The 25,971-nt window shown below is 40.2% G+C and overlaps 1 protein-coding gene across 1 annotated transcript in view; it reads left to right on the top strand.

Moving 5' to 3' along the window:
- The first annotated feature begins 3,796 nt into the window (after positions 1-3,796).
- Positions 3,797-25,971, top strand: part of kcnab2b (potassium voltage-gated channel subfamily A regulatory beta subunit 2b) — a 126,749-nt gene continuing 104,574 nt past the window's right edge. Inside the window, exons 1-2 of the mRNA XM_052091773.1 lie at positions 3,797-3,894; positions 4,913-4,998. The gene's annotated coding sequence lies outside the window, so the exon portion shown is untranslated. The remainder of the gene's footprint in view (positions 3,895-4,912; positions 4,999-25,971) is intronic.

The raw sequence follows: 25,971 nt of genomic DNA, 5'->3' as shown, positions 1-25,971 counted from the left end.
ATTTTGATTACTGAAGAGTTTACTTTGCATTTTATTGTCATTTGTTTCATTTAATTTTTAGTCCTTTCAGATGGAAAACATTTATACATATAAATGATGTGATCCAAAGTGCATTTGAAGAGCGGTGAAACACTTTCTTATGATGTGTTACATTCATACGAGCAGACAGAGAAGTAAGTTTGAAGTAAGTTTGGAGCAGAAAAAATAGAAATAAACCTTTACAAACTGTAAATTGTCAGCTTTATGCTAAGCTAAAATGCTATTTCTAGTCATTTTACATGCACAGGCACGATCATATTTTTTTTTTATGAATGTTAGATCATAATTTCTTTTTTTCTTTTAAGATCTTTGATATTAGGGCAAAAATCATATTCTTGATATTCATTTTTGTATTGTTTTCCTGTAAACATTTCTACAAATCCATAAAACAAGATCAATTTGATTGATTTTGTTTTAGAAACAACACTGCATAAAATATTTAGGTTTTTCAGAGAAAGTATTTTTAACATGTGTATTTTGTCTGACAGTACTGACAGAGTTTTTATAGTCAAAACAAGTGAAAACATCTACCAGTGCTGAAGAAGTAATCCAAAGTATTTAGAATATGTTACTGAGTAATCTAACAGAATATTTTACAAGTTACATTTTACAGCATCTATTCTGTAATCTGTAGTGGAATACATTTCAAAAGTAACCCTCCTAACCCTGTCTGTTGTAGACTGTTCTAGACTATGTTGTCAGTATTCTGAAATCTGTGTTGCTGTGCTCCATGTAGGCCTTTCTCCTAGCTGCCATGCTAATTAAGTCCGCACTTAACTTAGACTTGAATGTCTTTTTCTTCTAGTTAAGGTGTCTTCTCACAGTCAAAGTTATAGACACTGCACAAGCGTGTAATGGTTAAATCACTGACAGTAGCTCACAGCAGACATCAGGAAGCAACTGGGTGAGCAAATCCTGGGGGAGCGGAGGCGCCATGCACAGTGCAAGCCTGAGTTGGCAGCTGAATTACACTGTGTTTCCACAACATCCCACAATGTGCACATAGCTGACTGCATGTACAACAGACATGCTCTGCTTTGCATGCTGTGTGAGAGAGGTCTGAGGATGGACACACTAACCTGCTTTAAAAAAGTTTGGCCAGCCTCTCCAGCTGTGACGCATGGACAGTGACTATGCTTTCATTGGTCAATTGGCCGAAACATAAATCTTTCACCATTTTAAAAGGGTCAAATATCACTGAATCAGTGAATAATCTTCTTCTTTTGAGTTCTTATGGAAGCCTTTCCAACTATGTAACTTAACATTGGACATAGCATTTTCTGGATCAACCCACTGACATCCATCTTTATGATGCAACTTATTGGGTAGCCAGATGAATGTTTGTGCTCGGCTCTCTGTGATGGTGAGTGACTCACTGAAGACAGAGATTTGTGTAAAAAAGTGAGCCTTTCACACAGGAAGACAGGCTGAGACTTTGAGGCCTGATTGGTTGTAGAGGACGTATGAAGAGGAAGTATGGCTTCTCTTGGTCTTAGATTTTTATGGAGAAATTTTGCAGTGTCTACTTTTGTGATATCAGAGTGGAAACAATATGAAACACCTCAAATCATGAGTGAATTTGCTCTGATTGCACAAAGAGTTAATTTAGTCAACATTGCTGTTGTCCAGTGACATTAACCGTTTAGTGTTTTTAGTGGACATTGAACCACACTTTTTAGTGTACAGAAATGTCACATTAAAATACTCTGCATCACCTATGTTTTGTGGACTGTGCAATTTTTAGTTGTTGAATAGATTTTAATTCAGACTTCAGACAGTCTAAATATAAAAATATTAATTCCATTGATGGCACATTTTTTGAGACCACCAGTGTTTTTACCACTAAATTTGCCTGCATATAAACAGACAGCAGCTGTTCACTGACGCCATAATTAAAAAACCTAAAAATTAACACAGTGTGTGTGTGCAATACCTTAACAGAAATATGCACTGATATCTCAAATTCTGTGCAAGGTTGCAATAATTAAACCCCCCTTTTTTTTGTAGACAGCAAAAAGTCAGGACAAGATATGTCAAGGATGAATAATTCAAGCCTCTTTGCAAACATTCACATTCCAAAACCAGTGCTGTAGTGTGATATATTTATGATCTCATATGTTATGTGTTGATTGCCACATAAATTAATTTTGACTCGTCTGTCCTTTTGAGGTTACAGGCACTTACATCGGAAGTATTTCAAGTGAAATGTGAAGCTTATAAGTTTATAAAAGCACTTAAATTCTTTCTTCTGTTAAAACATATGATTTGAGCTGTAAAGTTGTTTAAATCATAATTTATTCAGTTGTTTTAGGGTTTGTTGACATTACATCGTCATGACAACAAAGTTGTAAAATTGGATATAACTTTCACAGAAAATGTTAGTTAGTGATTTTATCACACTAAAATCATGTTAACAGGCATATTGTTTATGTATTGTGGTGATACGTTTGAGTGAGTATTTTAACGTTTTACTGTTTGGCCCCATTAACTTCCATTGTAAGAAAAGTTGGGACGAGTCGAAATGTATTTTGTTGTAATAAACATTATGCCAAAAATGCAGTAGATTGATCTTAACTTGTATTGACCCAGGAATATTCTATTAATAGGTGTGTTTTCTTTCATTCAATATACAGTATGATGTACAGTATGTTTAGAGCAATAACTCATTTCTGGCTAATGAGGTGTGAACAATCATGTAAACCAAGCCGAGTATTAACAGAAAAACCTCTGTTCTCCGTTTCCATTGCTATGTGAATACACAGTACCATGACCAACAGCCCAAATGCAAACATGTTGGCAGTGTATAAAAGTCAGGGAAAGAGTACAGCAAGAAAGAGAGGAACATTATACCATGATGTTTTGGTTGTAAATCTCCCGTGTGTAAGGGGATTTTGAGGTTTTCAGAGGAATGGGATAGTAAATCGATGGATTCCATATGTTGATGGAGTTCAGGGTCTTCTGTAAGTGACATTACAATTGCAAAACCTGAGCCAGCTAACAAATAAAGGCAAAAGCAGCCTGTTCAAAAGCTAATGTGTAAAACATGGGGAAGAAATCGCTAACTTTCATGCCTTGGCATCATATTTGTATGTCTCTGACCTGTACCAATCTGCCCTACAAAACCAAAATGCAGTAAATACACTGAAACTGTGAAAAATGGTTTCAAAGTCAATGTGGATTATATATAATATAAGGATCTCACTCCATTTTCTCTGAAACTCAGCATAGTTGAGCCAAACCTGTCTGTCACAAGACAGATTAATGGACCTGATTTCAGTCATAACCCAATTTTGAAAAAATGTGTACTGTAGTTACTGCATTTTGTCTTTGTAGGGCAGTAATGGTTTTCAACTTAGGCTTTCTACAAAATAGTATTCTCTAAAGTCTATGATTGACTAATTTCCTTGAATTGAACCATGTTTGAGTTACAATCTCAGGGTTCATATCTATGGTATGACTTTGTGTTGCATCGTTCAGAGGAAGTCTAACTGATTCATAAAGAACCGGTGAACTTCCCTCTTCCACCTCCACCGTCTGTAAATCACGGCTTATCCAGCCTTCCTCAGATTCCCACTCAATGGCTCCTAGAATTGTACTATGCAACATTTCATCACCATCGCCTCATAAAGACATCAGTCTCACCCATGATGGTGGGAAGAAGGCGGGACACTGTGAGCAATGAAGCTGTGAGTCATTGCTTTAATCCCTGTGTCTTTATTACATTGTATGGCAACATTTCCAACAGCTGTGTGCTGCCGGAGGATCAGTTGTCTTTGTGCGGGAGGAGGCTCTTACCTATGGGTGGTGTAATGGAGGCCGAGGGTAGCTCGCTGAAGGTGTTGATTTGACGTTGAGGTGAGAGTGATACAAGGCACGCGGGGTTGGTGGAGAGAGAGAAGAAACTAGAAAAACTCTGCAGGCGTACATGCCATGCATATTGTATCTAAGACATGTTAAAAGCCTACTAAAAACACCCAGTTATGTATGTGTAGTTACACGTTGGTTAGTACTCTTGCTCTGAAATTACAGGCAGTTTTACTTATGTTTGAGTATTTTGCAAATGGAAAGAGCTGTTTAGCTTTTTATCCTTTCCTTTTTTGACATGAGGAGATGAGGAATATGGTGAAATTTCCAGAACTACCCATGCAAAAAGTTCATAAATGTAACCATAACATACTCTAAATTTACCATGTTAACCAATGTTATATTTTCCAGCATTTTAATTTATTTGTCAGCTTTTATTTCATTTCACATTCTTAGCTGACCTGAAACCAGACAGCACATTTTGAATTCAAATTTGGAGAGTTAGAAGAGTTTTGATTGAGTAATTTTACATATTGCATCTGCATAAATACTTTTCTCTTATAATAATAGTTCTGTGCATATAATGTATGATGACATTTTTTGAAATAATTTGTCTTTGGTCAACATGTAAAATTACTTCCAGAACAGAATTTTGAAAAGCGTGAATATCCACATCATCAAATATTGTATCGAGCATTATTCATATAGGGCACTTCAATAACCCATTTTAGTCTTGACATGTTTATTGCATTCCAATATAGCATTCAAAATAAACCTGATAACATTTTCAGTTGTTGTTATCCCAGATGCTGACATTTGTCATTAGAAAAGATTTATGTGGGTATTAGATTATAATCGAGAACAGATTATCACCTTTATTTAGCTCTGTGTATTTTTTCATAATCTAAGAATGCCAAAACAGCCATGATCAGCTATAAGCGATCTGTGTGCTGGCTTTGGTAAATCCTCTTCCCTTCTTTAACCTTGTGCAGTTTAAATGAATTTAAACTGACTGATCTCAGTTCTCAGTACTCTGCTGTAAGTAAAGAGTTAAACTTTCGACCCACAGAGTCAAGTGACAAAACAACATGCCATGGACCACAGTGGAGTTTGTCTTTGAGAAAAACACCAATAAAACTGCTTGGAAAACTTCTGGTAAGAAACCTAATTAAGTTCTTACACTAAAACCTGTTTGAGTCTGATTAAATTCATAGATTAGAGTAAAGATTGAGTCTAGTATCATCTAATATGCCATTTTTACAATTTTAGCAATTTATCCAAAACGCCATGCTGCTAATTACAATGTACACAAACGTGTACATTAGCCAATTTTTTCCTTATATTCCAATATTTAATTTGCATTATTACATTGAGAATCAATGAGCTCATCCAAAAGCTGTCGGAGTGCTTTATATGGAGTTAGAATTAAAATAATGTACATCTGAACTATTCTGAGGGCAGTGGAGACAGACAGCACATTGGAGGTTAAGTCATTCTCTTAATAGGGAGCATTATATAGCTTTTCTATGAAGTCAAGTGCATTTAATCCTAAAATCTGACCAAAAGTTCAGTTTCAGGCTGCAGATGATGTCTGGACCACTCAACATATTAGGCAGACATGGGAAAATGGAAATCAGCACATAGATTCAGATTTTACAATGTATAATTTTATTTTAACATGGTTGGCAGTGATTGGATGTTGCTGGACATTACTTTGATTCAGAATTAATTATTGTAATTTCTGTTGTTTCGTCTGTAACGTCTTAAAAACATGAAAAATCAATACTCCTGGAAACATAATCAATTTGATCAAAATAAATAAATGAGAAATAAAATGTGACTTTCTATAGCTTAGTATTATTTAAAATTTCACAACTTAGTCCTGCAGTCCACATGTTGCCATACCTTTTTATGAAAACTGTTTGCTCTAGAATTTTAGTTTTTTGATTTGCATGTTTATTAGTTGCTACTAGTTACAAATCAAAAAGGGAAATAGAAAATGCATGCAGCAGCCACGCTCAGGTCTCAGGAGGTTAATTTTTTCAGATGTTTAGTTTATAAATCTGTTAAGCGGTTTTACAAATTTTTTAAATCCAGAATTCAGAGTGAATAGTTATCTAGGTTATTTGTTTTAATGTCTCAGTGGGACTCCATATTTTGGTGAGTAAGTGTTAATGTGCAATTATAGTCCAAAGTAGACAAACTTCAGAAAGAAAATGTCCTTATTCTCAAATAAAGAAAAATATGCAAAGTTTTGAGGCATGCTGAATAATACAGTTGATTGTTCATTTCTGCTGTGTAGGCAAGTTCAGACTCATTGAGAAAAATTCTGAATTGATCATAAAAAATATGTTTTTATTTGCAAGATGGAAAAGAATAGCTCAGAGTGTAATTAGTTAACAAAAGGCTTTTTGTTCCTTCCCTCCTTGCTTCTGGAGCGGCTTTCCCCTGCTTTAACGACAACAAAGAGGGCTAGAAAAGAAAGTTGGGTGTTTAGGAGGATGAGGTGCTATGGCTGATTCAAGTTTTCCAAGTTTCACAGATGGCACAGAGGGTGAATTTGCATTGTTAGTGTTTCTGAATATAATCCCCATTCTTATGAGGCTACCTGGTTTACAAGTAAATTTAATAGGCATTACCTCACTATGATCATATGCATACCATCAGATTCTTTTGTGAGAAATAAAATGAATTAAAGAAAAAACACTCAGATACCTGTTTAGAGGAAATAGCTGCATGGTGAATCTCTGTGCAATGAGACCCCAAAGCCCAGCTTCATGTTTAGGTAATCACCACATTGGCTGATGGATTTGCACAGACTCACAAAAAATAGGCTGGCTCAAGCTACCCAAATCTTTGTTTAATCCGTTGTTTCAATAAGTGCTTTTAAGGCACCCAGCTACCAAATACATCTATGTAACATAATGCAAACATAATGTTTTTGAAAAGTCCTGGGGTACACAATTAAGTATAACCAGTTAATCTTTTACCTTCCATCTTGACCTAAATTGTGTGGTGTGACCTTGATTTTATACACACTCTCAAATACAAAAATAAATTAAATAAAGAAACAAACAATAAAACACATTTATATAATATCTTCATAGTTTTGACATCACTACAATTTTTTTTTTTAACTTTAATAATTTTATTTAGCTACACTTTGTATGAAGTAGCCTACTGTACATGATCTAGCAAGCACACAACACCACACTATTAACTAAGCACATACTACCATCTAGTGTCAGAGTTCGGGAAAAAAGCCCAAGTGTAGTGGATGAACTTGGAGTATGTTTGGAAGGAGACATGCAAACGAATAATCCGTGTTCACTTTGGTATATATAACTGTACAATTAGCATGCCATAAATGGAAGTAAATACAGCAAACGAATGCCGTCACTAGATATTTTCAAGATAACTTCAATATCACATATATAAGACGAGCCTGTTCACCTTCCAATGTATCTGGTCAGAAAATGAATATTCTCTTAATTATGCATAATTTTCTTAATTATGCTCTCTCTGGCAAGCAAAGGAGTATATTTCAGGCTGTCTGACAAGGGCTATTTTGTTAAAAAATATAAATATTTGAAAAGCTTTTGTCCAAATGCATGTGGTCATGTGGTGTAACCAATACCTAGGTTGCCATTTGCCATTTGCCGAAAAACAATGAAAAGGATCATTTCGTTGTGGTCATAAGGTGTAAACCTTTAATCATATTTGTAAATATATATTTACCTTGAAACAGTATGTTTGAAAATATATGTTTGAATGATGAATTTGTGCACATTATCATGTATTTCAGGTGTATTTTTAGGTGCAAACATTTTGAAGTAATTAAATCAATGTTTTTTAGAAAAAACCATCATGATTTTCAAAATGTATGAATCCAAATTGGAAACATATTACATTTCTACGAAATTGACGTGTTTATATTAATAACAAAAATTTTTAAAGATAATAAATTTGTATCACCTTAAACCTTATCCGTGTAACGAACTGGCCATGGAGACAGTGTTAGGATCCATGTGCAGGAACTTTTTTAAAAGAGACACAAGCAAACAATCCAAAACAGCAGGCAGTTAAATCCAATAAACCAAATAGATAGTCCAACCAGGCAAACAAAACAAATGGTAATCCAAAAAGCAGTATATCCAGAAAAACAGGGAATTGGCATAACATGAATCAAGAAACAATGGATATGGAAAAACGCTCTGTAAGGCAGGGTAAACTGGCAATACTTTGCAATGAATAATGGAACTGCATGGCTATATATAGATGCGTGGTAAATGAGTAGTAAAGAAATGGATGTGATCCGTATTCTGTAGAGGGCTCCCTCTGGTGGTTGGTAGGATGGGTAACAACCTCAGATGTTACAGAACCCCCCACCCCAAACAACTCCTGTTGCTCTTCTACAGGGACTTCCTCTTGATTGTGGTGCTGGACGATTAGGATGGGCTTTGTGGAACTCTTGGATGAAGGATGGGTCCAGTATGTCCTTGGCAGCTACCCACGATCTCACTTCTGGTCTGTAGCCTTCATAGTCTACCAAGCATTGCATCTGGCTCCCTCGTTGCCATAATCTTTCTAACCATATATGCTGATGCTCCATCAACCTCCAGTGCTCTAATCGATAAGTAATTGGGTTTATTTGACTGATAATTCTGAATGGACCCACATAACTTGGACTGAGCTTCCTGTAGGGTAGCCACAGCTTGAGATCACTTGTGGATAACCAGACCCTCTGTCCAGGCTGATAGTTGGGGTGAGGGCGCCTCTGCTGGTCAGGCTGAAAAAGTTGCACTGGGACCACTTGCTGTAGCCGGACATGTGCACTGTCCCACACCATCTCGCTCCGCCTAATCCAATCGTCTACAGCGATTGGATTGTACTGGCACTGTATATGGTTCTCCTGACCAAAGGGTACATCAGGGGTTGGTAGCCCAACACGCATTGGAAGGGGGTTAGCCCCATAGAGGTATGAGTGGGGGAATTCTATGCGTATTCGGCCAAGGGCAAGAAATCACTCCACTTTTTCTGTTCATGGCTACAGTAGCTCCGAAGCTATCTCCTGGTTTAAATGTTCCACCTGTCCGTTGACTTGGGGGTGATAGTCTGAGGTGAGACTCACATTGATGTGACATCGGACACAATGTCTTCTGGTAATCCATAGATTATGAATACTTGGTGGAATAGAGTATTAGCAGTTTCCACAGCTGTGTGGCTCCATGACATTGTGACAGGACTGCTCCATTCCCACAATCAGAGGTGTCTACTTCCACGACAAAAGGAAGCTTGACTTGAGGGAGACGAAGGCTTGGCATGTGGTGTTGTTCTATGGCAACTTGTTGGGTTTTCCCCTTGAGCAATGATGTGAGTGGTGCTGCAATGTACTGTAGTTTCTGTTGAAGTGGCAAAGCCCAGAAACTGCTGTAGTTCTTTCATTGTGGAAGGTCGAGGCCATTCGGTAACTACTGTGATTTTAGAGAGATTCATTTCTACAACTTGGTGGCTGATATTGTAACCTAGGAATGTGGAATGGGAGATATGAAACTCAGATTTTCTGCCTTGAAAAACAGCTGGTTTTCCTGGAGACGTTATAGGACTGTCCTGACATGCTGTATATGTTGTTCCTTGTTTTGAGAGTAGATGAGGATATCGTCAATGTAGGCCACCACACACTGATTCAGTAGGACTCTGAAAACCTCACTGACAAAAGACTGGAAAACAGAGAATATTCATAGAGCCCCAGTGGTGATAAATGCAGTTTTCCACTCATTCCACGCACTTCTTAGATCGAGCTTAGTATAAATCTTAGCCTCATGGAGATGTTCAAGAGCTAATCGGATAAGTGGAAGCAGGTAACAGTATTTCAAGGTGACCGAGTTCAGGCCTCTAGTCGATAAATGGACTTAGACCTCCGTAATTTTTCTCCACAAAGAAAAAACCTGCAGCTGCTGGAGAGGTGGATATGATCGCTTTCCATAGCTGGGGTCTCGGGGGATGACAATGGATAAGCCTTGCTTCCTGGTGGAGCTGTATTGTACAGAAGTTCAATGGCGCAGTCCCATGGACGGTGAGGAGGAAGTTAAGTAGCTTTAACTTTACTAAAAACGTAATTGAATTCTGCATACTCCTCGGGAATCATGGTTACTGTTTGGAATTCAGGGATTTCGATGCAAGTCAAGTCAAGTGTTTTTTTTTTTTTTTTGTCGTTTCAACCATATACAGTTAGTACAGTACACAGCGAAATGAGACAACGTTCCTCCAGGACCATGGTGCTACATAAAAACCACATGAGACTACACAACTAAATAAAATACCTATATAAAATACCTATATACCTATATAAAGTGCACAGGCAAACATGTGCAAAAAGTATGGGACAGTACAAGAAATATCTGACAATGAACAGGACAATAGGCACAGTGAGAGACAGTGCAGCGCCAACCAGTACACAGTAGTGCAAAAAGATGACAGTTTCTAAAAATTTAAACATAACATACTATGATGTGTTCTATGCACATAGCAGTTATTGAGGTAGCAGACAGTTATAAAGTGACAGTAATTAAAGTGCAACTCAGGACACGTGTAGTGTGTGTGTGTGTGTGTGTGTGTGGTGTGTGTGTGTGTGTGTGTGTGTGTGTGTGTGTGTGTGTCAAACCAGTCTCTGAGTATTGAGGAGTCTGATGACTTGGGGAAAGAAGCTGTTACACAGTCTGGCCGTGAGGGCCTGAATGCTTCGGTACCTCTTGCCAGACGGCAGGACGGAGAAGAGTTTGTGTGAGGGGTGTGTGGGGTCGTCCACAATGCTGGTTGCTTTGTGGATACAGTGTTTTTTGTAAATGTCTTTTATGGAGGGAAGAGAGACCCCGATGATCTTCTCAGCTGTCCTCACTATCCTCTGCAGGGCTTTGCGGTCCGAAACGGTGCAAGTCCCAAACCAGGCAGTGATGCAGCTGCTCGGGATGCTCTCAAAAGTCCCTCTCTAGAATGTAGTGAGGATGGGGGTGGGTGGGAGATGTGCATTCCTCAAACTTCGAAGAAAGTAGAGACGCTGCTGGGCTTTCTTGGTGATAGAGCTGGTGTTGAGGGACCAGGTGAAGTTCTCCGCCAGGTGAGCACCAAGGAATTTGGTGCTCTTGACGATCTCCACAGAGGAGCCGTCGATGTTCAGCGGAGAGTGTTCAACTTGTGCTCTCCTAAAGTCAACAACATCTCTTTTGTTTTGTCGACATTCAGGGACAGGTTGTTGGCTCTACACCAGTCTGTTAGCCGCTGCACCTCCTTTCTGTATGCTGACTCGTCGTTCTTGCTGATGAGACCCACCACAGTTGTGTCATCTGAGAACTTGATGATGTGGTTCGAGCTGTGCATTGCTGCACAGTCGTGAGTTAGCAGAGTGAACAGCAGTGGACTGAGCACACAGCCCTGGGGGGCCCCAATGCTCAGTGTGGTGGAGATGCTGTTCCCGATCCGGACTGACTGAGGTCTCCCAATTAGGAAGTCCAGGATCCAGTTGCAGAGGGAGGTGTCCAGGCCCAGCATGTTGAGCTTTCCAATCAGGTGCTGAAGAATTATCGTGTTGAATGCTGAGCTGAAATCTATGAACAGCATTCGAACGTATGAGTCCTTTTAGTCTAGGTGGGTGATGGCCAGATGGAGGGTTGTGGCATTGGCGTCGTCCGTTGAACGGTTTGGACGATACGCAAACTGCAGTGGGTCTAGTGAGGGGGGCAGCTGGGTCTTAATGTGCCTCATGACGAGCCTCTCGAAGCACTTCATGATGATTGGGGTGAGTGCGAATGGACGGTAGTCATTGAGGCAGGACACTGAAGACTTCTTTGGCATGGGGATGATGGTGGTGGCCTTGAAGCACGTTGGAACGACGGCGCTGCTCAGAGAGATGTTGAAGATGTTGGTAAGAACATCTGCCAGCTGGTCTGCACATCCTCTGAGCACTCTGCCAGGAATGTTGTCTGGTCCAACAGCCTTCCATGGGTTGACTCTACGTAGAGTTTTCCTCACATCCGCCGTGGTAAGACAGAGCACCTTGTCGTTGGGAGGAGGGGTGGTCTTCCTCGCCACCACATCGTTCTGCACTTCAAACCGAGTGTAGAATTCATTCAGCGCATCTGGAAGGGAGGCATCTTTGTCATAGGCAACTGATGTAGTCCTGTAGTTGGTGATGGCCTGGATGCCCTGCCACATGCTCCGTGTGTCACCGCTGTCCAGGAATTGACTGTGGATTCTCTGGGTGTGTGCGCGCATTGCCTCTCTGATTGCCCGGGACAGTTTGGCCTTAGCTGTTCTTAGGTCTGCCTTATCGCCTGCTCTGAAGGCGGAGTCTCGTGTCCGAAGCAGCGTGCGGACCTGCGCAGTCATCCATGGTTTCTGGTTGGAGTGTGTGGTGATGGTCTTGGAGAAAGTGACATCATCAATGCACTTGCTGATGTAGCTGGTCACTGATGCTGTGTATTCCTCCAAGTTGGTAGAATCGCCATATGTTGCAGCCTCCCTGAACATGTGCCAGTCAGTACACTCAAAACAGTCCTGAAGAGCAGAGATGGCTCCTGCTGGCCAGGATTTTACCTGCTTCTGAAGCAGTTTTGTGCGTCTGACGAGCAGTCTGTATGCTGGAATTAACATAACAGAGATGTGGTCTGAGTAGCCGAGGTGGGGGTGGGGCTCCGCCCGGTACGCGCCTGGGATGTTTGTGTAAACAAGATCAAGCGCGTTCGCCCCTCTCGTTGCAAAGTCCACATACTGATGGAATTTAGGGAGCACTGTCTTGAGATTTGCATGGTTGAAATCTCCGGCGACAATAAACAGTCCATCGGGGTGAGTGTTCTGCAGTTCGCTCATAGCCCATACAGTTCACAGAGCGCTTCCTTAGCATTAGCGCTGGGAGGAATGTAAACTCCGGTTATGCATACAGTGGTGAATTCCCATGGTAAATAAAAAGGTTTGCATCTAACAGTCACAAGATCCAACAGCAATGAACAGTAACTAGAGACATAGCATAGAGTTCTTGCACCATTCCGTGTTGATGTAAACACACAAGCCACCATCGCGAGTCTTACCGCAGAGAGCTGTATTTCTGTCGGCACGAAACGAGGCGAGCCCGTCTAGCTGAATGGCGGCATCCGGAACTCTGTCGCTGAGCCACATCTCCGTGAAAACAAGCAGTCTCTAAACTCATGCTGCATAGCCTGCTGGAGTCGGATATAGTCCAGTTTATTATCCAGGGAGCAAACATTTGAGAGCAGGATAGACGGGAAAGCCTGCCGGCTAGGGTTTGTTTTTAGCCTAGCATGGACCCCTGCCCACCGGCATCAGGCGACGCAGAGGACTAGAGGCCTGGTCTCCACAGTAAGCCGAGTACGCGTAGCGCCTCCTGCAGGTCATCATGCAGCTTGGGTTTTGCATGAGTCTTATATTTCAGTAGTGTCTGGCGATGGTAGACATGAACACTGGTTGCTCCGATGTCCATGTGCCGCAAAAGGGAGACTGTATTTGTGAAGGTGGAGAAGTGTACAAAAAAATTATTTTATAATACAACACTGTGCAATCCTCCATTTTCAGGACAAATCAAAACTTGAGCCATTATGGTAAAAGCTCCATTCATGAAAGTATAAAGAAGTAATGCACAAGATGTAGGTCGACCGAGCATCGTTTTGGTCACTGCGCGTTCCCCAGTGCTGCTTCTGATGTGATGACCTGACCTTGCACATGACTGAGCAGTTCAACATTTATGTTATTCCAACCAATTGTGAATTGTCTTATATTAAGTGCCAAAGTGGCTTCTCCAGCTTTTGCATAGTCATTGCATATTTTAACCATTGCATATAGCAAATAAAAATACTTAAATGTAAAAACTTCTATTGAACCCAGGTAGTGTGCATTAGTGGTACGTCTATAACTTGTGTTAATCTAATAGTAAACTCACTGCTCACCTGATTGTAAAATCAAGACATGGTAGCATTTTCTTCACCAAACAGTATGCTTTCCTGTGTGATGTTGGACCTGAACATTTTACATTTTTACTTTTTGATTCCATGCCTTTTGTATTGGTTTTGTTTGTTATCATCACATTTCATGCATCCTTAAAGTTATATTATACTGTATGCCTACTATATGCTCTGTGATATAGCTGGAGGCTTATTGAATCATCTACCTATGATTCTTACTCTAATTAATCATGTCTGTCAGTTATATGTTGGCCACTTATAATCTAGTTTTATAAAGAGATTTTAGAGCATTACGTTTACATTTATTTATTCAGCAGATTCTTTTAACCAGAGGGACTTACAAATGAAGAATAGCTACAGCAGAAGTGATTTGTCTTAAGGAGACAATAATATTAGAAGTGATGCAATACAAAGTTTCAAATTGCTCAGAGATGTACAAGTAGGGAGGAAGGTGAGAGACAGTGGTGGAAGAAGGGAGTGAGAACTTTTTTTTAGGAAGAAGGAAGACACTGAGTGCACTTAGAAGACACTTAGGATTGGGTCAATTGCGCATGAAAAAGAAGCATTTTTAGATGTTTCTTTAAAGTAGTTAGAGAAACAGATGGAATTCAGGAGGTCATTTCACCAGCAAGGAAAAAGTAGAATTGCCAATTGCAAGCTTCTGAAGGGCACATAGATTTGAAGTAGTGAGTAGAGATAGAGCAGTGTGGCATCAATATCTTGAACTTGACACAAGCAACCATTGGCAGCCAGTGCAGTTCAAAAAATAGAGGCATGACATGCGCTGCAGCATTCTGGATCAATTGCAAAGGTTTAACTGTAAATGTAGGAAGTACTGCCAGAAGAGCATTGGAGCAGTCCAGTCTAGATATGAAATGACAAGAGCCTGGACAAGAACTTGTGAAGCATGTTCAGAAATGAAAGGTCTGATCTTCCTAATGTTGTACAGTGCAGTTCTGCATGATTGGGCTGTTTTTATGTTGTGGTCCGTGAAGTTCAGCTGATCATAAAACACTATCCCCAAATTTCTGGCTGTCCAGCATGGTTTAATCGTTGACGAGTCTAGCAGAATGGTGACGTTATGTTGTATTGCTGGGCTCACCAGAACAATGAGATGTTCCTTCTTTGCTAGACTGATTTGGAGGTAGTTGTGGTGAGTAAGATAAGTGGTGAATGACTTCCACCTGCGTGCCACAGTAGCATTCTTTTATCCAGCACGATGAGGCAGGCTGAGATCTGTGCAGCAATACATTAGGCTCATCATAGGTAGAGTTGTGTGTCATTGGCATAGCACTGATAGGAAAAACCACATGCCTGAATAACAGATCCCAGTGATGTTCTGTAAATGGAGAAGTGAATCTCCAGTGTCAAAAAAACACTTGAAAATATATTGCCAGTGATCGCATTTCTGCTCAACTGACCTTGGTTAAAGGACACTTATTTAAAAAATGTTACAGAGAAAGCTGACAAAACTACAGTATCTGTCCATTTAGCACCCCATATCCTTTTAAATGCCTAAGCTATAGCAAAAAGTGAGGACTGGGGCTGTCAAGATCCACAATGAAAGTCAGAAATTTAAGTCATAATTCACTAAAAATCTTGCCTTGAAATCTAACTTGACATTCACTTTCATTGTATATGTAAAAGAACAGCTTGGACATTCTACTTTAAACAGTTTTTGTTGACTTCGAAAGACATGAGGGTGAGTAAATGGTGACAAATTAGATTTTATGGGTAAACTATTCCTTTATGGGTAAGTTGTTGTAAAGGTATGTTTAAAATACATACTGTATTTTGTTTAACTCTTAACAAGGATTGTTTTTTCACACCATTCCGTATTTACATGAAGTGCTCTGACATCAACTGCTTCAAGCAAGTCTGTCATTGTAACTCTTAGACACAAAGGGACAGAGAGGATGGAAATGTTTCTGTCTGTGTACTTCAAGGACAGGGCCTGTAGCTGAGTTGGCTAGCACCTCTATTTCCAGTGATGCTCCTTGAGCTTTGGGTGAGTTTCAGTAGGTGTTGAATGTTTAGTTGGATGGAACAAAACCTGTGATGCAGTGTCACATAATACAGCCCAGACAGTAACTAGAGCTTATCTATAGAAAGTGTTCCTTCACCTCTGACTTCATCTCTATATCCCTGGCAGCAAAGTGATAGTTTAGCCTGGCAGAATTTGACAGATAAGACAATGAGGCATGATAGCACACATACCTTGTGTTTGAAGGGTATGAAATAGCAGTTAAACACATATTTTATGCTTTTTTTAGAAGATGTTTTCTTGTTCAAATTGACTTACAGTACATTTTTGACTACAGGTTGAAGTGCCTTGCTTAAGATGATAGCTCATGAATCTGTTTCATTTGGTCTGGTAACTGAAAAAAGGTTTGTAGGTTACCAGGCCAGAGCTTCATGACTTTAGTTATTCCTTGTAGTAGAAAAGAATAACAGATGTAATTTATATTGAACTTTATTGGCAAGAGAAACTTGAGCATACATTCCCAATGCATTATTAGATACTATGCATACAGTGCTGAATGCTGAAGTTTAAAACTCAAAACTACACTGTATTATTTTCTCTGGCTGTCGTTCAGTCTCTCTCGCACAGTTTTGCTTTGACACTAGTTCAGATGACAGTGAGTGAGTGAGTGAGTGAGTGGCAGTGAATGTTTTCGAGGTTTTATATATATATATAAGCTCCTAACACCGACATACAATACAAAGTGGTTCAGTGTATATACTGTATTATTATTTGTCATTACTGTAAAAATGTCTTATGTCAAATTGTCTCTTTCTACATGGCTGTTCTAAATAGCTATTCTTTAGATTATTCAGCACTCAAATAAGCACATCAGCAGTATTTCTTATGTTTTTGTGTGTTTCATCTGCAGACACTGACATTCTCTCTTTCACACACACACACACACACACACACACACACACACACACACACACACACACACACACACACACACACACACACACACACACACACACAGTTGATTATCTGCATAGCCTGGGTAGCAGATTCGCTGAGTTTAGAGAGGACTACATTACTGCAAACCAAAGCATTGGCAACATCCTGAGCACACTCCTCCCTCTCTCTCTCTCTCTCTCTCTCTCTCTCTCTCTCTCTCTCTCTCTCTCTCTCTCGTTGCTGTCTTTCTCTTCCTTTCTCTATCTTACACCTTTCAGAGAGGATTCTGCTCAGTCCATCTGTGTTTCCACAGTGAAAGCCAAGCTGGAGTTTTCAGGTAGCAACTCAGCACAAGACACCAGTGAGTAGACCTGCAATATGTCTTTTTATCTATTCTATTTTAATAGACTGCGTTAGTGTGTGTGTCCTATGTGTGTAATTGTTGCATGTATAGGGCCTCTATGGGAAATAATCTTTGCTTCTCCTTAACATTTGTATCCTTCTTCATTTTTGGGTCTAAAGGCAAAATGTATAATGTTCAGGTCCAACATCACACAGGAGAGCATACTGTTTGGTGAAGAAAATGCTACAATGTCTTGGTTTTACAATCAAGTGAGCAGTGAGTTTACTATTAGATTAATACAGGTTATAGACCGACCACTAATGCACACTACCTTGGTTCAGTAGAATTTAGTTCAGTAGAAAGTATTTTTACAAGTCGCTTTGGATAAAATCTGCTAAATGGATACATTTAAAAGTAATGAAAATATAACAGATGCCATGCCTAATAATGCTAGGGGGAGACATGTGTTTCATCTTTGTTTGTACACCAGGGCATCTCTCAGGTGGTGGATATGCAGGCACATTGTAGCTTTCTGTGAGCAGGCTTGGGGAGTAGCGGATTACTAGTAACGGTGTTAGGTAATCCCGATACAAATATTAGGTAACTGTATTCAGTTGAAGTTACATAAAACATTGTAATTAGATAACATTTATGTTTAAAATAAATTGGGATTACTGTCAGGATTACAAATTTAAATTTCTGACGAAAGCAATAGTGAATTTACCTGACATAAAGTGATAAAAACAGCTGTTTGTTTAGAGTGAGAGATGATTTAGATGCGTGTTCTCTTCGGGTTTTCTCTCATGACTCACTTGAGTCAGGAGCGCCTCCTACTGTCTTATGCGCAAACACCTGTCTCACATCAGCACTCTGCTCTCAAGGAAAACAGCTGCTTCATCACCATGGCCAAGGAAGAACATGCATTATTCGCTCTTTAAAGAGAATAGCGAAACAACATTAAAGTTCAGTGGATTTATGCCTTTCAGCTGTGAAGATGCTCTCATTATCCAAGGACCTGAGAATTTGAAGGTAATAAGAGCCACACAGAAATCACATTAGCTAGGCCAACAATTGATAAAAATGTTTAATCGAATTAATTACATGGTGTCCCGATTAATTAATCGTGAATAATCGCATATACAAATATTTGCTGATAAAGCCCCTCAAATAACAATAATTCAATATATAATGATGAAATAATTATACATAGTAATCTTTAAATATTAACAAATTATATATATATATAAAGTATATAAATTATATATATATATATATATATATATATATATATAGATATCTAGATAGATCTATATATATCTATATCTATATATAGATAGATAGATAGATAGATAGATAGATAGATAGATAGATAGATAGATAGATAGATAGATAGATAGATAAAATAAAAAATATTCAGATAATTATAATGCATTACATTCTTGTGGCAGAAGAGATAATCATTGATAAGACGATACAAAAAGCGGCTTTAGAATACAATGTATTGTTTACTATCATATTACTGATCATAAGTCAATCATTGGCACACAGTTCACAGCAATCCATTTCACAAGTGAATTTGTCAATCAGTTTAAGATTTATTATGAGGGCTTGTTTAAGGGCCCATCAATTTACACCTGCGTCAGACATGCTTGTGTAGTGTCTCAGGTGCGTTGCATCATAAACATAACATTTTTGGGTCACTGTGTCAAGTTAAATATAGTTTAATACTTAGAACACATCTTGAGATCTCTTAGTTCAAATTTGCGCTCCATTAAGTGTTTTGAAGGCAAGAACGTAACACAGGTTTGTGTTGTATGACTGCTGGAGGGTTGTTTTGTTCACTGTATAAACTGCTTGTTGCCCATACCGCTGAAGTTTCACTTACTGCCCTCTGGAGTAAACAGGTGGTACTACCATCTTGCATTTCTCAGGAATCTTCATTATTACGGTCGAGGGGCATTGCGATTAATTGCGTAAATTAAAACAAATACACGTTATTTTTACTAAAATTAATCACACTGAATTAACGCGTTAAATCGTCAGCCCTAATTAAAATGTATTAAAATGAGTTAGCCTTAGTGCTATCTCTAAAATTAATCACACTGAATTAACGCGTTAAATCGTCAGCCCTAATTAAAATGTATTAAAATGAGTTAGCCTTAGTGCTATCTCTCTGGCCTACCAGACCCAGGCCGTGCCCGCCCCCTTGCGGGTTCGAGCACACTCGACGAGAAGTGTGGTATCCTCGTGGGCACTGGCCAATGGCACCTCCGTAGCAGACATCTGCAGAGCAGCGGGCTGGGCAACACCCAACACCTTTGTGTTTGTGTGTAAGAAATTCATTGCCCTTATCATTTGGCGGGAGCAGGAATAGATGCTAATACTTACAGGATTTGCGCATCATTGCTGGTATGGCATAGGAATCCCCTGGTTTGCATGCTTGCAAATGTGAACTGTACAATATTAGCCAGGATGATCTGTATGTTGTTCTGTTCCATACTGAAGCTGAAACAGACGAGCAGTACTTAAACCTACATCATTTAAGAAAAAAAAGTTTTGAATCCAAATATGTACACTCATTCTGAGACAGTTGTGATAGTCTTTTTAAAACTTTTATATGTAATATGAAAGGAAGAAATTTGGACGGATGGTCAGAGTTATGATATGTGTACCTAAACTTCCAGTACTTCTTGCCCACTTTAGAGATGTCTGTATTCCCTGTGTATGAAGTTTATGTCCAGGCTTTGTATTTATGAGTTGCATCATATCATTCCACAATATTGTTGATGTAGCACTGTAAAGTTAAACAGTTTTTCACAGTTTCTTTTCCCTGTCCACTGTGAAGATCATCAAAAATAAAGTGACATGGTTCCACAGTGCACTCTTTACGATCTGACTCTTAGGCTTTAGCTCTTACCTTTGTTTTTTTCCCCCAAAAGTCAAGCCAAGTATCAAGTTTCATTTCTTGGCATTTTAAAATCTATTAACTCAAAAATGGATGTAGACTTAGCACTTATATCCAATTTACTGTATACAGTATACAAGCATTGCAAATCTAGTTTGCTCACATTACAATCAATTTGGTAAAATTTTTTAGACTTATATATGAAGCCTAATGTAAGTTTATGTCTTAAGTTTGACACTTTTTAAACCTTTTTATTTTCAAGGAGATAATCCCTAAACTTCCACTCTGCTCTTTTAAAGGAATATATTACAACTTTGGTGTCATGTCAACGAAACCCTGTAATACTATTAAATATAACTTTAAAAGGTTAGTAATCGGTTTTATCAACCTAAAATAATGTTAACATACATAATGTTGACATCTTGTGGCTATTCTTTTGAAACTTGTTTATTTTAGCATTTATGCCTCATTAACGTCCATTGTAAGTGCCTTAAAGTAACCACAATTACAGTACAGAGTACAGATCTTAACTTGTATTGGTCCTAGAATGTTCCTTTAATCCAATTCAGATGAAATAGGCTGACTAAAACTAAATAACTTAATTCTTATTGTTTTTCCATCATTTTTCTAGGTTTTTGAATTAGCAAAGACTGTAACAGAGCGCTAATGATTGATTTTGTAGTTAACTTATGGATAGAGAGAGAGGCAGAAAAGAAAAACAACATCTTGGATGCATGCCTAATGAAAACTGGCAGGAGTGCAGCCAGCTCTTTCTGTCTTGTTCAGCTGCTCTTAAAAACCCTTGGGTAAGTGGTTCTCTACAATGGACACTGACCACCATGCAACTCATCTCTAACATACAGCAGAGTTGGAACCCACCACACAGAGCCCTGTAGAGCAGTTGAAGGATTGCCACTGAGAGAGAGAGAGATAGAGGTGAAAGGAATAAGAGCATGCTGACGATGCAATAAGCAGCCCTGAATCATGATGAGGCAACAGTGAGGCTTCACTGCATTATGATCTTAAGATCAAACCCTGCCCCATCTCTCTCTCTCTCTCTCTCTCTCTCTCTCTCTCTCTCTTTCTGACCTGGTCGAAACCTGACTCACTCCATATGTCCAAAGGGTAGATCATTTCCGCTTTGTTCCAGCTAAGATGTTACATAAACTTGTGCGTTCTGTTGGGGGGATGCATCATTCTCTGTGTGTTTATTTATTATCTGTTACCATTTTTAAATCAGAGAGAGAACATGCATGGATGATCTGGTCAATTAATATGTTAACTTGTTTGTACTGCAAGTCATTTAAGTCTCACATGAATCACTTTAATCAAGGGGCAATTTACAGTATATGGTTAAATTTGTCTGGTTCATTTCACTGCAGTGATTCAGCACTGAGTTATTCTACAGTTTACTATGTGAATTTAAGTAATCAAGAATCAGGAATAGTCAAAAATGAAAATTCTGTTATTATTTATTTACCCTCATGTCGTTTCAAACCCATATGTCTTTCTCATTTCTGCAGAACACAAAATAATACAGTATATTTTAAAGACTGCTGATTTCCATATAATAGCAGTTAATTTTAAAGCTTAAAAAAGCACCCAAAAGGGTCATACAAGTAGTCCATGTGACTCGTGCCTCATATTCCAAGTCCTCTGAAGGCATATGATTAATTTATATGATGAAAAAAAAAATTAAGTTGTTATTCACTCTCAAATCAAATCATTGATCAAAACATTTATACAGAGCCAAAATCAAATATGGCAACATGTAAAAAATATCAAACCTCATTTGTTCTTGTGCCAGTGACGTTTTGTCACAAGGCACGCTCAACCAATCATCCACATTTATTAACATTCTTTAAAATATATCCTTTTGTGCTCAACAGAAGAGAGAAAGTCATTTGGGTTTAAAGCTACATGAGGGTAAGTAAATAATAACAGAATTTAATTTTTGGTTGAACAATCCCTGAGTCAAACTACACAGTAGAGCAATATTTGGGTGAATGTTGAATACGTTTTCCTGGATCACGATTTTTCCATTTCTCAAGATACATTGACATATTTTTGTTTTGTTTTGGAAATGACCTCTGTGTGTGTAGCAGTGGTGCTTATGCCTGACTGAGTATTGTAGTCAATTAGATCCTCCCCCCGCACTGCGCCACCCATAACAGCATGAGACAGCAGAAATGTGAACTTGATTCTATACATCATCCCCTTTCTCCCTCTTTTTCCTCTTCTTTCTTTCCTTTTTCTCTCTCCCTTTTAAAATGGCTCACACAATGCAAGTATCCACTGGGTGAATGACTTACAGCTGAACTTTTACACTGTAAAATCTAATGTTGACCGTACTTAGATTTTTTTGAAGGCTATCATTTAACATGCTTTTTAAGTAAAAGTACTTATTTGCTTGAGTAAACTTTTTTTAAATAACATTAAGTAGTTACAAATAAACTTAACTCGGTTCAGTGTCTGTCCTTCATAAAGTTCCACACATTTCCTGATTATTTGTTTATTAAATAAGTGGTCTAATTAGTTAAGCTTTCAGCTATCATTAAGACTGAGTATAATACTCTCAACTCTGTTTAACATTTATTACCTCAGATTTTCCCCCAAAATCACCACAGAAAATGTGAGAAAAGTTGTCATGGTTACTATTGTAACCACCATTCCCTGATGGAGGGAACGAGACGTTGTGTCGAATGTAGTGACACAAGTGGGTCTTTCTTGAGAGCCTCGCGTACCTCTGAACTTCAGAAAAGGCCAATGAGAAATTGGCAGACAAAATTTGCATGTCCCGCCCCCCCGACATACGGGTATAAAGGGAAGCGGATGTGCGTCTGTCAGTCAGGTTTTTGCACTGAGGAGCTGAGAATAAGATACAGCATTTACAGTGGTAGGTCTAGTGTCGTGGCAAAGGGGACACAACACCTCATTCCCACCATTAGTCTTTGTTTTAAAATGTAGTAACACAAGGGGTCCCATTTCAAAGCGTCATGCACTAGACCGTGTTGTGTGAACTGCTGACACAGGTGCAAGCAGGCTGCTGCGTGCTAGAAGTAACTTTATCGGCCGCAAGGAAAATACATCACAGGGAGTTGCCTGGAGAAGGAATGAAGCCTGTGGAGCCCTACGCAGTACAGAGCACTTGCGGCTTGTAGTGGGTCTGGTTGCAAATTCCTCCACTGAATTTGCAGGCCAGAAGGCTAGGGAGGAAGAACATCCAGGAAGCGAGAGCTTAGTGGCTAACCTGCATGAGAAGGTGCACTGGATCAACTTGGTGAAGGGCGCTGGGTGCAAGCGAAACACCCGGTTGGCTGTTCCATATTACCGAGTTCTACTGGCTCGGACCTGACAAAACACTGGATGAGACAACTCAACCCTGAGATTATAGAATCTCACAAATGTGTTGGGTGTTGCCCAGCCTGCTGCTTTGCAGATATCTGCTAGGGAGGTGCCATTGGCCAGTGCCCACGAGGATGCCACACTTCTCGTCGAGTATGCTCGAACCCGCAAGGGGGCGGACACGACCTGGGTCTGGTAGGCCAGAGAGATAGCGTCAATGACCCAGTGAGCTAACCTCTGTTTGGAGATAGCGTTCCCTTTCCGCCATCCGCTGAAGCAGACAAAGAGCTGCTCAGAACATCTAAAGCTCTGCGCGCTGTCCAAATAGATAGCAAATCACGTACTGGGAACAGCACGAAAGGCTGGGTCTACCTCCTCCCGGGACAGCGCTTGCAGGTTCATGACCTGATCCCTGAAGGGGGTCGTAGGAACCTTGGGCACATAGCCAGGTCACAGTCTTAGGATGACAAGTATCTGCTGAACCAAACTCCAGGCAAGTGTCGCTGACAGAGAACGCATGCATGTCCCCAACCCTGTTAATGGAAGCAAGTACTATCAGGAGGGCCGTTTTCAAGGAGAGGACATTGAGCTCAACTGAGTCAAGCGGCTCAAAGGGGATCTCTGAAGGCCCGAAAGGACCACTAAGCTATCCCAGGAGGGGAACAGGCTTGGATTCATCCTCCAGGTGCCTCTAAGGAACCTGATAATCAAGTCGGGCTTACCCAAGGACTTGCCGTCCACTGTGTCGTTGTTGGCCGCATTAGCGGCTACATGCACCTTCAAGGTGGACGGGGACAGCCTCCCCTCCAACCTCTCTTGCAGGAATGAAAGCACTGACCGAGCTGCGCATCTCTGTGGATCTTCAGACTGGGAAGAACACCAATTGGTGAACAAGTGCCACTTTAGGGCTTAAAGCTGCCTGGTAGAATGGATCAAGACGTGCTTGCCCCGAATCAGCAGGAGAAACCTCTGCAGTGATAGGGCCCCGGCTATAGGGTGTTTCCAGTCCGCAGAGAACAGAGGTCTGCACAAGGGTTGAAAGTCTGATGGCAGTAACACACGATATGTGCCGCAACGCCATGCCCATCTCGGGACTCTAAAGCCAGTGCTGAAGCGGTCTCATATGCATCAACCCGAGCGACGCGTCCACAGCCGAGGATGCCATATGCCCCAGGAGCCTCTGGAACTGTTTTAGAGAAACCGCTGTGCCAGGCTCGAAGAGAGAGAGGCACCTGAGCACCGAGCACACTCGTTCGTGAGGCGTGCTGTCATTGAGACTGAGTCCAACTCCGTGCCTTGAAAAGAGATGCTCTGAACCGGGGCAAGCTTGGTCTTTTCCCAGTTGACCTGAAGCCCTTGACGGCAGAGGTGCCTGCGCATCTTGTCCCTGTGAGCGCATATTAACACAAGAGAGTGAGCTAGAATGAGCCAGTCATGGAGGTAGTTGAATATGCGGATGCCCACTTCCCTTAGCGGGGCAAGGGCTGCCTCTGCGACCTTCATGAAGACGCGAGGGGGCAGGGACAGACGGGGGGTGAACGGCGCCTGCGGGGTGCTCGATGCTGGGGCTGAGAGCTGGGCCTGGGTTGAGGCAGAGCTGCCTGTTTTTTGGACACAGGGGAACGCCCTCGGTGGGCGGGCGCGGGCTGCGCTGGGGCGGCGCCGTGGCATGATGTGAGAAATAGCCTCCGTCTGCCTCTTACTGCCGAAAACTGCTGAACAACAGTACAACACTTTGTACACAGTTTTGTACAACTATGGTATACTATATATCCCTCACAGCCTTGTTTTCATTCCAGTCAAAAAATTAAATTAAATATAAATCAAAATTAAACATAACGTATCTCTGACTGAGGTCCATAAAGAGGATGTAAAGTACAGTTTGGTTCAAATTAGTACATTCTGGAAGTAACACTACTATTTATCATCAAGTGGGTTATTTGCTGATGCCAGGGCATTCTGGGCTTCCAAATTTGTGGCAACAGTTTGGAGAGCTCTTTTCTAATCCAGCATGACAATGCCCCTGTGCACCAAGTGAGTTGGATAAAGAAATGGTTTACTGAATCTGTTGTTAAAGAAATTGACTGGCTTGCACTTAGCTAAGACCTGAACCCAACTGAACAAATTCAGGGTGAATTGGAATGCCAACTGTGAACCAGGCCCTGTTGCCTAACATCATTGTCTGAACTTGATGTTCTTCTGTCTGAATGGGAGCAAATCCCTGCAGCCACATTACTATATACTGTATAGTGGAAAGCCTTCTCAGAAGAGTGGAGGGTGTTATTGCAGCAAAAGGGGAATTAATTCCTATTGTAATTAAATGTTCATCAAGCACATATGGTGTCCACAAACTTTTGGCCACATACTGTAGAGTACTCTTGCACTTCTATGTGACAAGTCTACTCTGGTAATATGCATTAAGTCTCTCTCAATGATGCTCATGATTTTCAGCAGTTTCACGGGTGGTTTAGTGTAGTAGAGTGTGGTCAGGTCATGAAGGGTGATTACGAGCTCATGCCATATGGCCACTCAGCAGGCAAACAATTTAAGGGCCAGATTGTACAAAGACATTTAAAGCCAAAGCGTTAGTCATTAGACTAAAGGTGAATTAACCAGTAGCCCACAGCTTTAGGTATCAGCAGGC

The sequence above is a fragment of the Xyrauchen texanus genome, chromosome 25 (assembly GCF_025860055.1).
Source record: "Xyrauchen texanus isolate HMW12.3.18 chromosome 25, RBS_HiC_50CHRs, whole genome shotgun sequence".
In the NCBI taxonomy this organism is placed as follows: domain Eukaryota; kingdom Metazoa; phylum Chordata; class Actinopteri; order Cypriniformes; family Catostomidae; genus Xyrauchen; species Xyrauchen texanus.
The sequence above is the reverse complement of the archived record's forward strand: the minus strand, read 5'-3'. Positions and strand labels throughout refer to the sequence as shown.